We start from the raw sequence: 13,670 nt of genomic DNA on the forward strand, positions 1-13,670 counted from the left end.
CTATTTGCATAATGACACCTTGTTAGGACATAGTGACTTTTATTTACTTCAAGTCACTGTTCCATAAATTATCTCTTTCAATGGGCTGGTAGTTTGAGTCTGACTGATTTGGTCTTCGTTACAAAGGGAAAAGACACATAGCTTGTGGGTGATGTAGAGCTGGAATCCTCTGGATCTTCTTCCACTTGACCTAGTTCCAAGCCCATGCCACAGTGTGGGATGGTGGCAATGATTCTAGCTAATACAACCCAGGCCCTGGCGAAGGTCACTATGTCTCAGTATGAGAGGTCACTGGTGATGTACACTCACCCTAAAGACCCTTAACCCTCCTTCTAACCAGGTTGGTAGTCCAAACTCATAAAATTCATGTCTGAAAAAACAATGTCCATGCTTTCTTCACAAAATGGAAGAGTTCACTTAGGATATTCATAATCCTAGAATATTTCTCCCAATTCTGGCCCATGTGTTACAAAAACAATTTCTTTTTCCTTCTTGTGTTCTTCCTTACTTCCTCACTGTTTCCCCAGTGACCTTTCATCTCTTTCCTTCCCCGCCTCTCTCCTTTTTTCCTGCCCATCCATGTTGTGGGATATAAAGAGTTTTCTGGGCCACAGCATGACTTGGGTTCAGAAACACGAGATGAGGCAATCTACCACTTGACACAGGTTCCCTTTCACAGAATTTTCGACAGAATTATGTGGCCTTTGTTTACAGTGTTCAGTGCTCCTTAGTTCCCAAAGGAGCCCATTCTAATGACTGAGAGTTTGGGTAATTACCTCGTTTTCCAGTTTTTAGTATTAGCAAGACAGGAAAAAACAGACAAGCTGTTCTGTGTGACACTCTCATCTACCCAGTAACTTTGCTATGTCACTTTCCAGGAGCGGATGGGCAGAGTGAATAGCTCATGCATCTGCCCTTCCCAAGTCATGATATTCCCTGATTTTGAGAAACCACCAGGGCTCGGTGTCTGAGGCCACTCTTAAGGGCTTTCGTCAGCATTATGAGTTTCAATAAATGAAAGTAAAGTGGGCCCAAATTGAGTGTGGCATGCAAGAGAGGGCAAGTTTCAAAACCCTAAGAGATGAACAGTTGGCAGTTGTGTTCTGAGATTCTCTGCTTCACTCAAGAGACCCCTTTCAGCGACCATGACCTCTGTACACTTCTCCTAGACCAAACCACTCACTGGCCGGCGAATACCCCTGGCCTCTCATGCATCAGTGCTTTTGCTCACACTATTTCCTTTGCCTACAAGTTTCTAAAACACCTAACTTATCTGCCTGGGCTTCTGCCTCATATTAGAACAATTGATATTCTTGCCTCCACTTTCTACCAATCCCATAGTGATACTAAGTGCTTGTAAACATGAGGGCAAGAACTATTGCCTGACTTTTTTTTTGAAACCTTTATCCAGCACCTTGCACAGTGCCCTGGGCTCAGAATGGGTCCGTAGCACCATAAAAAAGAATCCATGCAATGCATGATCTAATTTATTCAAAGGTGAGGTCACTCAGATAGGAATTTCACACAAAGGAAGTAAGTTCAGCCCACCACTCACTGTGACTGAAAACCACAGCCCATAAATCAGCCTGGCAGGCTGTCCTGCCAAAGAAGAAATGTTTAGACAGAGAGGACAAGCAGTTTGACGGAGGAGGGAGAGGAGAGTGCTAGGGAGGAGGGGCAGGGAGGAAACCACCGTATGAACTTCCTTGAATCTCTTATGCCATTGACCTGCCAATAAATTGGCTTAAAAAAACAACAACAAAAATTTAACATGCCCAGGCCTAAATCCGATCCTTCCCCCAGACAGGCAGGCACACCAGGCTGCAAGCCCGACCCACGCTGTGCCCTCTGGTATGACCTCAGAGGGCAGGGCCAGAGACAGAGTCCTGGTCAGGGGGAATAAAGACCTTTGTGTAAACAGCTCACCTCCATTCTCGAGTGACACTGTTTGACATAGTTTAAAAGTGACATTTACCTGCTTCTGCTGGCTCTGGAGATTGGGAGAAAAGTATGAAGGAAGGGCAAGAATGAGTGAGCACGGTGCTGGTCTGCGGGGTGTTCCCAGGCTGGGCGTGGGGTTGGTGCCACCGAGGACAGCAAGGTGGCTCTGCCAATCTCTGACAAAGCGCCCCGGAGCCACAGGCAGGGGGGAAGTGGGCAAGAAGCTGTTAACATCCCCGCAGGAGGTTATTTTGCCATTGAAGGAGTTTTGTTTTGTTTCCTTCATTATTGTCTGGTTAACTATTTCCTTGGAAGGGAAGGATGTGTAGAGATGCAGAGTCCAGCCAACTGCACGTGGTAGTGGAAGGAGTGTAAGTACATGTGTGCACGGCCACCGCTCCCAACACATGGGCCTTTTGTGTCCAGCTTTGGCGCGACTCATTCTCCTTTGCAGGAAGTTCTAAACCCACACTGAGCACATTATGTTTTATTTCATTGTGTAACTGTCTGTAATTACATAATTCACACAATAGCTTAGTCTTTTGGGAGTTCAGGATAAACCTTTTTCTCCCTAGATGTTGGGGTCTAGAAGGCTTAAGGTGTGTTCTGGTTCTTTTGTGCCCTATCATGGTTGGCATAGTTCTAGGCACATGGGCACTGCCCACTGGCTGTCATTGGGCTCAATAAACAGCTATATCAACTCGACTTCAATTTAAAAAAATAAAAGGGAAAATACAGCTTTATTGCCTGACATTAATAAAATTCCATAACTTTCACTACACCATGACACTAAAATTTCTCCTAAGGGTTTATAGCCAAACTGAGAGAGAACATGGGCATCAGCCACTCTCCATGTGACTCTATCCATGTGTGCAAGGGGCAGACAAGGTCGGGCTGTAGGGCAGATGTACCTGAAAGGCTTGGTGGACTGCCTTTGTCCAACCCCTAAGTTGGGGGGCCTACATTTAATGGAAGCACACTATTAATAAGACCTAACATTTCTGGAGCACTTACGACATGCCAGACGTGTCCTAAACCCTTTACATGTTTTAACTCATTTAATCCACACAGCAAACTCTGTAATTGTCCCTGTGTTAGAGATAATAAAGGCTGAGGGAAGCTGAGAAGCTGGCTTTTGAGTGGAGAGCCTGGCTTTGAATGCAGGGAGTCTGGACTCCAACCCATGCTTTTACTCACTGAGCTGTACAAGAGAAATACTTTTTCAAAAGACATGAAAAAAAATGGCTTTTGTGTCATTGCAATAGGGGGGTTTCATGTGTTTTGCTTTCTAAACTATAAATTTGGGCCAAACATAGTATGAATGTTGGCATCAGCTTGGCATATAAGGCTATTGATCAGCAGTTTGGGTCCATGCACACAGAGAGTACCTTGAAAGGAATATACTGATTGAAGATGAAATGAAGCTAATGTACTACTCTTGGGAAAAGATCAAATGTGTTCACAGTGAGAGAGCAGACTTGACCATAATTAATGAAGTAATAATCACTTTGAGCTTAAGACCTGATTCTTTGATTACAAATGTTTCCATTTGAAGAGGGCTGGAGGGACCCTTTGGCCTGTGGAAAATAATCAGTAAAACTTTCATCTTAGGGTTTCTGTTATGTTTGATCAATGTATCTGTCATTTCCAAAAAGCTTCTGAGGTTTTCATCTTCCTGTCTTTGTGCTTTTTCAATTGATTTTAATCAGAGGCAAGATGCTGATTCAGCTTCTAGTCTGAATTTATTCAGCTGGTGCAAAGATTCAGCGGCAAGGTTGCATTTACATTTTTATCACTGTCTCTTAAACCTGAATAATTTATCATGTTTTTTCCAGCTCTCTTCTCTCACCATGTTATAGAACCAGAGTGAAGTTCTTGCTTTTGTAATCAAACTCATCCCGGATGTGTCTGCCATTTCTCATGGGATTCTGACACCCTCTCTGTTCTGTCATGGCATGTTTGGGGGGAAAGTTTTTTTTTCCTCTTCACTGATTCTTCTTAGAGATTTCTAACTAAGATGTCAGAGATTTCTTTGTATGCATTCCCTTTCAAAGTGTGCAGATTCTGCAACAAATTAACAGGCTACTAAATTAAAGATTTTGGGGTAGGAATCTAATATGTTGCTTATCAATGCATTTTTTTTTAAATGAAGAAATCAAAAAATGACAGTGAACTCCAAGGAGAAAATCTTATAGACTTCTACATGGGGTTTTCTTTCTTGGGCAATTACACTGTTTAAACATGAAAATAATAGTCCTGATACAATCAACAAAATATGTTCATGGAAAAAAATGCTCTCCACCATGTCAATAGCTGAGACATACACATTCATGTTCAGGCATACTAAAGGTGTATTAGACCTGAATGAAATTATTTTACCTTTTTGTCAATTCAGAAACAGAAATGAATAAATACACATCCATGAACACACACAGCCCAAGCCAAGAGATTTTAGTGTATGGCATTGGAAACACATGCATGTTTCAAAAACTGAAAAAAAATCACTACTTTATTTGTTATTTTATGAAAAAACTCACCTTGGGGTTCATTGAAAGCAAGCTCTTTTGAATACATAGAATGGATGTTGAATTACTAAAACCTTAATAATTCTTTAATCTCAAGGACCTGTTTTAAGGCTGAGGCTCATTAGGATTTATGACTCTAAGAATGTTTTAAAATATTCAGTGAAATTCAGCTCATGTGTTACCTTCCCCATTCTCAGGCCACAGGTTCCCGAGAGGATCTGAAGCCTGTAGCTCGCTGTAGAGATTACTTCCCAGCTCCAATTGCCTTCAAGGTCGAAATTATAATTCTTTCTGGGAGAGATTAATGAATGACCAACAATGGTAAGATGGTTAATTTAATGTGTTAGGTGGGCTAGGCTATGGTGCCTAGTTTTTAGGTTAAACATCAGTTTAGAAGTGGATGGATGTGATTAATATTTTTTAAATTTTTTTGTATCATTAATATACACTTACATGAACAACATTGTGGTTACTAAATTCCCCCCATTATCAAGTCCTCACCACATAAGCCATTACAGTCACTGTCCATCAGTGTAGTAAGATGCTATAGACTCACTACTTGTCTTCTCTGTGCTATACTGCCTTCCCCGTGACCCCCCACTACATTATGTGTGCTAATCATAATGTCCCTTTTCCCCCTTATCCCTCCCTTCCCACCTATCCTCCCCAGTCCCTTTCCCTTTGGTAACTGTTAGTCCATTCTTGGGTTCTGTGAGTCTGCTGCTGTTTTGTTCCTTCAGTTTTTTCTTGTTCTTATACTCCACATATGAGTGAAATCATTTGATACTTGTCTTTCTCTGCCTTGCATATTTCACTGAGCATAATACCCTCTAGCTCCATCCATGTTGTTGCAAATGGTAGGATTTGTTTTCTTCTTATGGCTGAATAATATTCCATTGTGTATACCACATCTTCTTTATCCATTCATCTACTGATGGACACTTAGGTTGCTTCCATTTCTTGTCTATTGTAAATCGTGCTGTGATAAACATGGGGGTGCATATGTCTTTTTCAAACTGGGCTCCTTAGGATAAATACCTAGGAGTGGAATTCCTGGGTCAAATGGTATTTCTATTTTGAGTTTTTTGAGGAACCTCCATACTGCTTTCCACAAAGGTTGAACTAATTTAGATTCCCACCAGCAGTGTAAGAGGGTTCCCCTGTCTCCACATCCTCGCCAACATTTGTTGTTTGTCTTTGGATGGTGTCCATCCTAACTGGTGTGAGGTGATATCTCATTGTGGTTTTAATTTGCATTTCTCTGATGATTAGTGATGTGGAGCATCTTTTCATATGCCTGTTGGCCATCTGAATTTCTGATGTGATTAATATTTATATCAGTAGACTCTGAGTAAAGCAGATTACTCTCCACAATGTGGGTGGGCCTCACACAATCAGTTGAAGGCTTTAAGAGCAAAGAGTGAGGTTTCCCAAAGAGGAAGCAATTCTGCCTCAACAATGCAGAGTAGAAACTCTGCCCAAGTTTCCCTGCCTGCTGACCTGTCTTGTGAAAATTTCACTCAAGATGGCAATATCAACTTCTACCTGAACTTCCAGCCTGCCAGCTCCCCTACAGATTTTGTATTTGCCAGCTACCATAATTAAGAGAGCAATTCCCTAAAATCTCCCTCCCCTCTCTTCCTCTCTCTCTCTTCTATTGGTTCTGTTTCTTTGGAGAACCCTTGATTAAATGGCAACAGTCCTCCCTGGGAAAGTGACATTCCTGCCAGGCACATTCTGTCATTCCTTGTAATGAAAATGGTTAATGCATTTTTTTATTGAGATCCAAACTGCAAATTATAACAGTTGATTTATAGTGGTAAATTGTGAGATTTCTATTATTTCCTAGGACAAATCTAAATTCCTGACATCCTTATATTCAGCTCACATACCACCTCTTCCATGAAGCTCCTGAGAATCCTTCCCCTCACACTTCCAAGACTGCACTGGCTTCCTTTCTTCTATGTGCCCATAGCACCCTCTGCATATACATCTTCCTTACTTTATTTAGCATCTTGCATTATAAATTTTTTGCATATCTTTTCTCCCACTAATCTGAGCTTTGAGAGGCTGGGACTAGATTTTATGTATCTTTGTATCCTTAGTGGATAGCATACTATCTGCACAGAGTAGGCACACACAACTTTGCTAAATTCATGAATGGATGCAAGGACAGTTTCATCTTAATAATTCCATGTCATCTATAGAAGATTCTCCCTATATCCACAGAGTACATGGAAAGAATATAGGCAGTTGAGCCAGACAGTTCTGTCCTCTGTTCCAGCCCCCTCACCCTCTCACTGTGGGCAAATCTTCCAAAGTGTTTGGCATTCCTTTCCTAAACTATAAAATAGAGATGATAGACTATACCTTCTTTATTGTATTACCATGAGAATTAAATGATATAAGTCTGCTTTTCCAAAAAATAAGAGGTGCCATTTCCCCCCATATCACCAAGCATTCGTTACAACACACTTACTCTAAATTATGTGAAGTGGAGACTTCAGAATATACCAGTGGTCTCTGGCTGGCCCTTCAGTTTCCTCAACACCTGCTTCTTGCTAAGAGGAAGGCATGAACATGCTGGGCCCTGACTTAGCTCTGATTATGATAACGTCGCACTCCAACTAAAGATGCCTCCCTGGGGTCTCTTGCTCAATCTAACCAACACAATGTCTGATTTCAGAGCCAGAGGGATTATTTTATGTTTGCTCTCTGAGATCCCCTAAATTGGTGGTTCTCTCGAAGAGGTGATATTGTTCTCAGAGGACATTTGGCAATGTCTGGAGATGTTTTTGATTGCCACAGCTGGGGCAGGTGGAAAGCTATTGTCATCTGTTGGGTATATGCCAGAGATGCTGCTTTACATCCTACAATGCCAAGGACATGCTAGACAAAGGAGAACTATCTGGTTCAAAATACCAATAGTGCTGGAGTTGAGAAACCCTATTCTAAGTAATAAAGAATAGACACCTCCCTCTTCATATACATATAAAGGAAGACAAAACAAGACCCAGCTGTATGTCAGAATAAATCAGAAGAAGGTTCTCCTATGTGTCAATGCTAATAAGTTTCTCCATCTATTTTCCCACTTTATTCCCAGATTAGACTACTATTTATTTATTTTCTCTGTACACTATCATTATTCTTTTAAAGTGTATATTCATATAAATTATACTGATGGGGGCTGGGCAGCTGCACAAATTTATTAGCATTGGATGGTCATAGAGGATTTAAAAAATGAAATGAGATGCATCAGCACACCACATCATCTAGTTTTTTGATGAATGGAGACATTCAGCAGAACAGCACATGGCTAAGAGCACTGTTTCTTCACTCAGGCTTCCCTTTTGCCATTTGCTGCTTTTCCATGTACAAGCTGTGTGATGTTACATGAGTTACCTAACCTCTCTGTGGTTTGCTTTTCTAACTATTCAATGAGAATAGCACCTGCTTCATAGAGTTGGGATAATAAGTGATATAAACAAAGAAGTAGTTGTCTTTACCCTGCTCTACAACTTTCTAGGTATGTGATCTAGTAATTTAATCTTTTTAGGCCTGAAGTGCCCCACCTGTAAGATGCAAATACTTGTAAATAGTACTTATTTCATGTTATAAGTATTAAATGAAATAACATGCAGAAAATGCTTTTTTACCTCGTGAACTCTTGATAAACTGCAATAGTTTTTACTGCTTCAACAGTTGCTGTGTGGCACCAAAAAGAAAGTAAAGTATGGTGATTGTTCGCTGGGTGAAAGGTATGGATTGTCAAGGATGACTCAGTGACCCTCCATGGATGTCACTGTCTGAACTTACTCTCATTCCTTCTGGGTTCAACACAGTAGGAATAGTCATGTGTAGAAAATGGGGATGCCATCAGGTGGAAGTAACTTCAATGTGGGCTGTTGAGAAAAGGACCCCTTTCCTATTCTGTCACATTCTCTTTCCTTTATTCTGATGATACTCTGCAAGTCCAGCTTGGGAGACTGGCTTAGTACGGAGTCAACATGGTGCTAATTTAGGGAAAAATTTTTTTCAATTAGCAGCAGTCACTTCTAAGCTAAACCCCTGGGGCCATGGCCATGGGCCTGTCACTGAGTGGGGCTGAGGGATATTTCCTTCGGGTTGCTGGGTAAGATCTGAGCTGCATCGCAGGGCAGTCATGGGAACTGTTTCTTGCTGACTGGGGTGAAGAGCAGCAGCCCATCAATCTGTGTCTGGGCATAGGCTTGCCCAAGGACAATTATAGGCAAATTAAAGAGTAATTCTGTAGGTAAATGACATCAGGAGAATATTCCACTTGCTTGGTAACTATTGGCTAATAGGTCCTATTCTGTATCAAGGAAGAAGATGGATAGGATGAGCTATGGAATTTATTTTTATTAAGGGATTATTACTAATGCTAATAATAATTCACAGAGAGTCATGCTTTACATTATGTTTGGAATATGTGAAAACTGTGAGATGATGAAAATTATCAGAAAGCATCTAAAGTACTTGCGAGAAAAGGAGATGTTAATAATCGGTTTCATTTCAGAGCCGAATTACTCCCTCCATACCGCATGCAAAAATCTAGAAATCTCAGACAAAATAAATAAACAAAAAGAGACAATAAAGATGACCAGGCAGATGTGGAAAAGATAATAATAGAACATAGAAATTAAAAACACAACTGCCGGGAGGAACAACCTAAGACAGGCACAGTTGCAGGGGGACCATCAGGTGAGAAATTGGGGATCAACAGAGGTGAGGCTTAGAACCTCACCCCTCCTGTTTTGAGAGTAATCTTCTGCATCCGTGGATGTTTTGTTGCCCTTGTCTAGCTTGGATTAATACTTAGTCCATAGGCACACACCTGATCATCTACATTTGCCCTCTTACAGCACTAAACTATGTTTTCTACCTTTATCTTGCATCTACCTACCACTTAAACATTTTATTAAAAATAATAATAACAATAATAACAATAATAATAAGGGAGAAATGTGGGATTCACATATAAATCAAGTATAAAAATCAAACGAATAATCATATTTGACCTGATTGTTTATAGTTCATGATGCGTGATCAAAACCGAAAGTTTCTGTGATATGACTGCCCTTGCACTGTTCACCATGTAAGAACTTATTCACTATGTAAGAACTTGTTCACCATGTAAGAACTTGTTTGTTATGCTTTAGAAGATTGGAGACTGTTGAGAATTAGGCTTGGGGTTGATTAATGATTGTGCATTGAGTCCCCTATACAGAATTTTATTGTTGTTAACAACCATCTGATCAATAAACATGAGAGATGTCCTCTCAAAAAAAAAAAACCACAACTGCCACAATCAGATGCTAAATGTATTGGGAAACAACCTAAGAGGTTATTAGACACAAACTAAGGATTATTATTAAACTGGAAAATTTGTATCTGCCAATTATCCAGAATGCAACACAAAGACAAGAAAAGTAGGACAACCTGTTGAGAGGTAGGAAGACAGAATGAGGGTGTGGTGAGAGAGTGAAGGAGAAAAACCAAAGTATAGAGAAACGAACAAATAAGCAGAAAAAAAAAAGGTGGTAGAAAAGAATGCAAACATACCAATAATATCAATAATCTGACTGGACTAAACATGTAAAAGACAAAGACTCTAATTATTGAAGTTAAAAGATATCTAATGATACTCTTTTCAGGAAATTCATCTGAAATGTAAGGAGATGGAATGCCTAAAAGTGAAAGAATGAAAAAAGGAAGAGTAGAAAAGCCAGCAGAAAAATACCAAACAAAAGAAAACTTTGGTAACTGTCTGAAACAAAAACTATGGTTATCTTTTGAGAATTAATCATTCAAAAATTTTATGTTATTGAATTTATCAGTATTTCTTTTTTTGTGTGTCTTTTTCTAAACAACTTTACTGAGATATCTTTAATATATAAAAATTGTATATATTTAACATATATATTTAAAAGATTAATACAGTCAAACTAAATAATTTATCCTTCATCTCTACATAGTTACCTTTGTGTGTATGTGTTGAGAAGATTTAAGAACTATCCTCTCAGCAAATTTCAAGTATTTAATATTGTTAATTATCATCTCTATGCCATACATTTGTTCTCCAAAAGGTGCCATAAAAAAGTTAAGACTAGGGAGGAGGAGCCAAGATGGCGGCGTGAGTAGAGCAGTGGAAATCTCCTCCCAAAAACACATAGAGCTATGAAAATATAACAAAGAAAAATCTTCCTAAAATAGAGACCACAGGACACAGGACAACATCCAGACCACATCCACACCTGCAAGAACCCAGCGCCTTGTGAAGGGGGTAAGATACAAGCCCCAACCCGGCGGGACCCGAGCGCCCCTCCCCCCGGCTCCCGGCGGGTGGAGAGAAACCGGAGCAGCGAGCGCTTTTCGGAAGCCTTAGAGGGACGGGCCCCCGTTGCTGGGGAGGCAGGGTGGCGGGACCGGTGAGGAGGTGCCTGGGAACGGCGCCGGAGGACAAAGAATATCCCGCGTTTCTCCCTTCGAGACCTGGGGGTGGGTGCCTGAGACCGGTGCCTGAGGACGGAGGAGGTCGCGCGTTTTTCCCCTTTTTTTTTTCTCTTTTTGGCAAGCGCTTTTTGGAAGCCTTGAAGGGACGGGGACCCCAGTGCTAGGGAGGCACGGTGGCGGGACTGGTGAGCGGGTGGCTGGGACCGGCGCCTGAGGACAAAGAATATCCCCCGTTTTTCCCTGCGGGACCGGTGGGCGGGTGCCTGAGACCGGCACTTGAGGACAGAGGAAATCGTGCGTTTTTCCCCTTTTTTTTTCTCTTTTCTGCGAGTGCTTTTTGGAAGCCTAAAAGGGACAGAGACCCCGGTGCTAGGGAGGCAGGGCGGCGGGACTGGTGAGCGGGTGCCTGGGACTGGCACCTGAGGACAAAGAATATCCCGCATTTTTCCCTGTGGGACCGGTGGGTGGGTGCCTGAGACCAGCACCTGAGGACAGAAGAAATCGCGCATTTTTCCCCTTTTTTTTCTCTCTTTTTGCCGAATGCTTTTTGGAAGCCTTGAAGGGACAGGGACCCCGGTGCTAGGGAGGCAGGGCGGCGGGACTGGTGAGCGGGTGCGTGGGACCAGTGCCTGAGGACAAAGAATATTCAGCGTCCCTTCCCTGCGGGACCGGTGGTGGGTGCTCTTTGGAAGCCTTGAAAGGACAGGGACCCTGGTGCTAGGGAGACAGGGCAGCAGGACCAGTGAGCGGGTGCCTGGAACCGGCACCTGAAGACAAAAAAAAAAAAAAAAAAAATCGCTTGTTTTTTCCTTTTTTTTCCTTTTTTTTTCTCTTTCTTTCTGTTCCCTCTCTCATTGTTGCTGTTGTTGTTTTGGTTTGGAGAGTGCTTTTTGGAAATCTTAAAGGGGCAGGACAGGTCACTTAGACCAGAAGCAGGGAATCTGGGGATCTCTGGGCACTCTAACCCCCTGGGCAGCAGGGAGCACAGAGGCCCCTTACGGAGATAAATAGTCTCCTGGCTGCTCCCCCTCCAACGGGGCTCCACCATTTTGGAGGAACAGCCCCAGCCAGGCCAAGCCCACAGCAACAGCGGAGATAAACCCCAAAGCAACTGGGCGGGAAGCAGAAGCCCTGTCTGCGCACAGCTGCCCAGCACAAGCCACTAGAGGTCGCTATTCTCCCAGGAAAAGGCCACAAACCAACAAGAAGGGAAGCTCTTCCAGCGGTCACTTGTACCAGCTCTGCAAACTATCTCTATCACCATGAAAAGGCAAAACTACAGGCAGACAAAGATCACAGAGACAACACCTGAGAAGGAGACAGACCTAACTAGTCCTCCTGAAAAAGAATTCAAAATAAAAATCATGAACATGCTGACAGAGATGCAGAAAAAAATGCAAGAGCAATGGGATGAGATGCAGAGAAAAATGCAAGAGCAGTGGGATGAGATGCAGAGAAAAATGCAAGAGCAGTGGGATGAAGTCCGGAAGGAGATCACAGATGTCAGGAAAGAGATCACAGAAGTGAAACAATCCCTGGAAGGATTTATAAGCAGAATGGATAAGATGCAAGAGGCCATTGAAGGAATAGAAGCCAGAGAACAGGAACGTATAGAAGCTGACATAGAGAGAGATAAAAGGATCTCCAGGAATGAAACAACACTAAGAGAAATATGTGACCAATACAAAAGGAAAAACATTCGTATTATAGGGATACCAGAAGAGGAAGAAAGAGGAAAAGGGATAGAAAGTGTCTTTGAAGAAATAATTGCTGAAAACTTCCCCAAACTGGGGGAGGAAATAATCAAACAGACCATGGAATTATACAGAACCCCCAACAGAAAGGATCCAAGGAGGACAACACCAAGACACATAATAATTAAAATGGCAAGGATCAAGGACAAGGAAAGAGTTTTAAAGGCAGCTAGAGAGAAAAAGGTCACCTATAAAGGAAAACCAATCAGGCTAACATCAGACTTCTCAACAGAAACCCTACAGGCCAGAAGAGAATGGCATGATATACTTAATGCAATGAAACAGAAGGGCCTTGAACCAAGGATACTGTATCCAGCACGACTATCATTTAAATATGATGGTGGGATCAAACAATTCCCAGACAAGCAAAAGCTGAGGGAATTTGCTTCCCACAAACCACCTCTACAGGGCATCCTACAGGGACTGCTCTAGATGGAAGCACCCCTAAAAAGAGCACAGAACAAAACACACAACATATGAAGAATGGAGGAGGAGGAATAAGAAGGGAGAGAAGAAAAGACTCTCCAGACAGTGTATATAACAGCTCAATAAGCGAGCTAAGTTAGGCAGTAAGATACTAAAGAAGCTAACCTTGAACCTTTGGTAACCACGAATCTAAAGCCTGCAATGGCAATAAGTACATATCTTTCAATAGTCACCCTAAATGTAAATGGACTTAATGCACCAATCAAAAGACATAGAGTAATAGAATGGATAAAAAAGCAAGACCCATCTATATGCTGCTTACAAGAAACTCACCTTAAACCCAAAGATAAGCATAGACTAAAAGTCAAGGGATGGAAAAACATATTTCAGGCAAACAACAGTGAGAAGAAAGCAGGGGTTGCAGTACTAATATCAGACAAAATAGACTTCAAAACAAAGAAAGTAACAAGAGATAAAGAAGGCCACTACATAATGATTAAGGGCTTAGTCCAACAAGAGGATATAACCATTCTAAATATATATGCACCCA

At 41.8% G+C, this 13,670-nt stretch overlaps 1 long non-coding RNA gene across 4 annotated transcripts in view; it reads left to right on the forward strand.

Moving 5' to 3' along the window:
* Nucleotides 1–13,670, forward strand: part of LOC118972026 (uncharacterized) — an 81,406-nt gene that overhangs the window by 33,217 nt on the left and 34,519 nt on the right. Inside the window, exon 3 of one of the 4 annotated variants that reach the window (XR_005060807.2) lies at nt 4,664–4,787. The exons of the other annotated variants lie outside the window; for them this stretch is intronic. This is a non-coding gene — a long non-coding RNA (uncharacterized lncRNA). The remainder of the gene's footprint in view (nt 1–4,663; nt 4,788–13,670) is intronic. 4 annotated transcript variants of the gene reach the window in all.

The sequence above is a fragment of the Manis javanica genome, chromosome 12 (genome assembly GCF_040802235.1).
Source record: "Manis javanica isolate MJ-LG chromosome 12, MJ_LKY, whole genome shotgun sequence".
Lineage (NCBI taxonomy): Eukaryota > Metazoa > Chordata > Mammalia > Pholidota > Manidae > Manis > Manis javanica.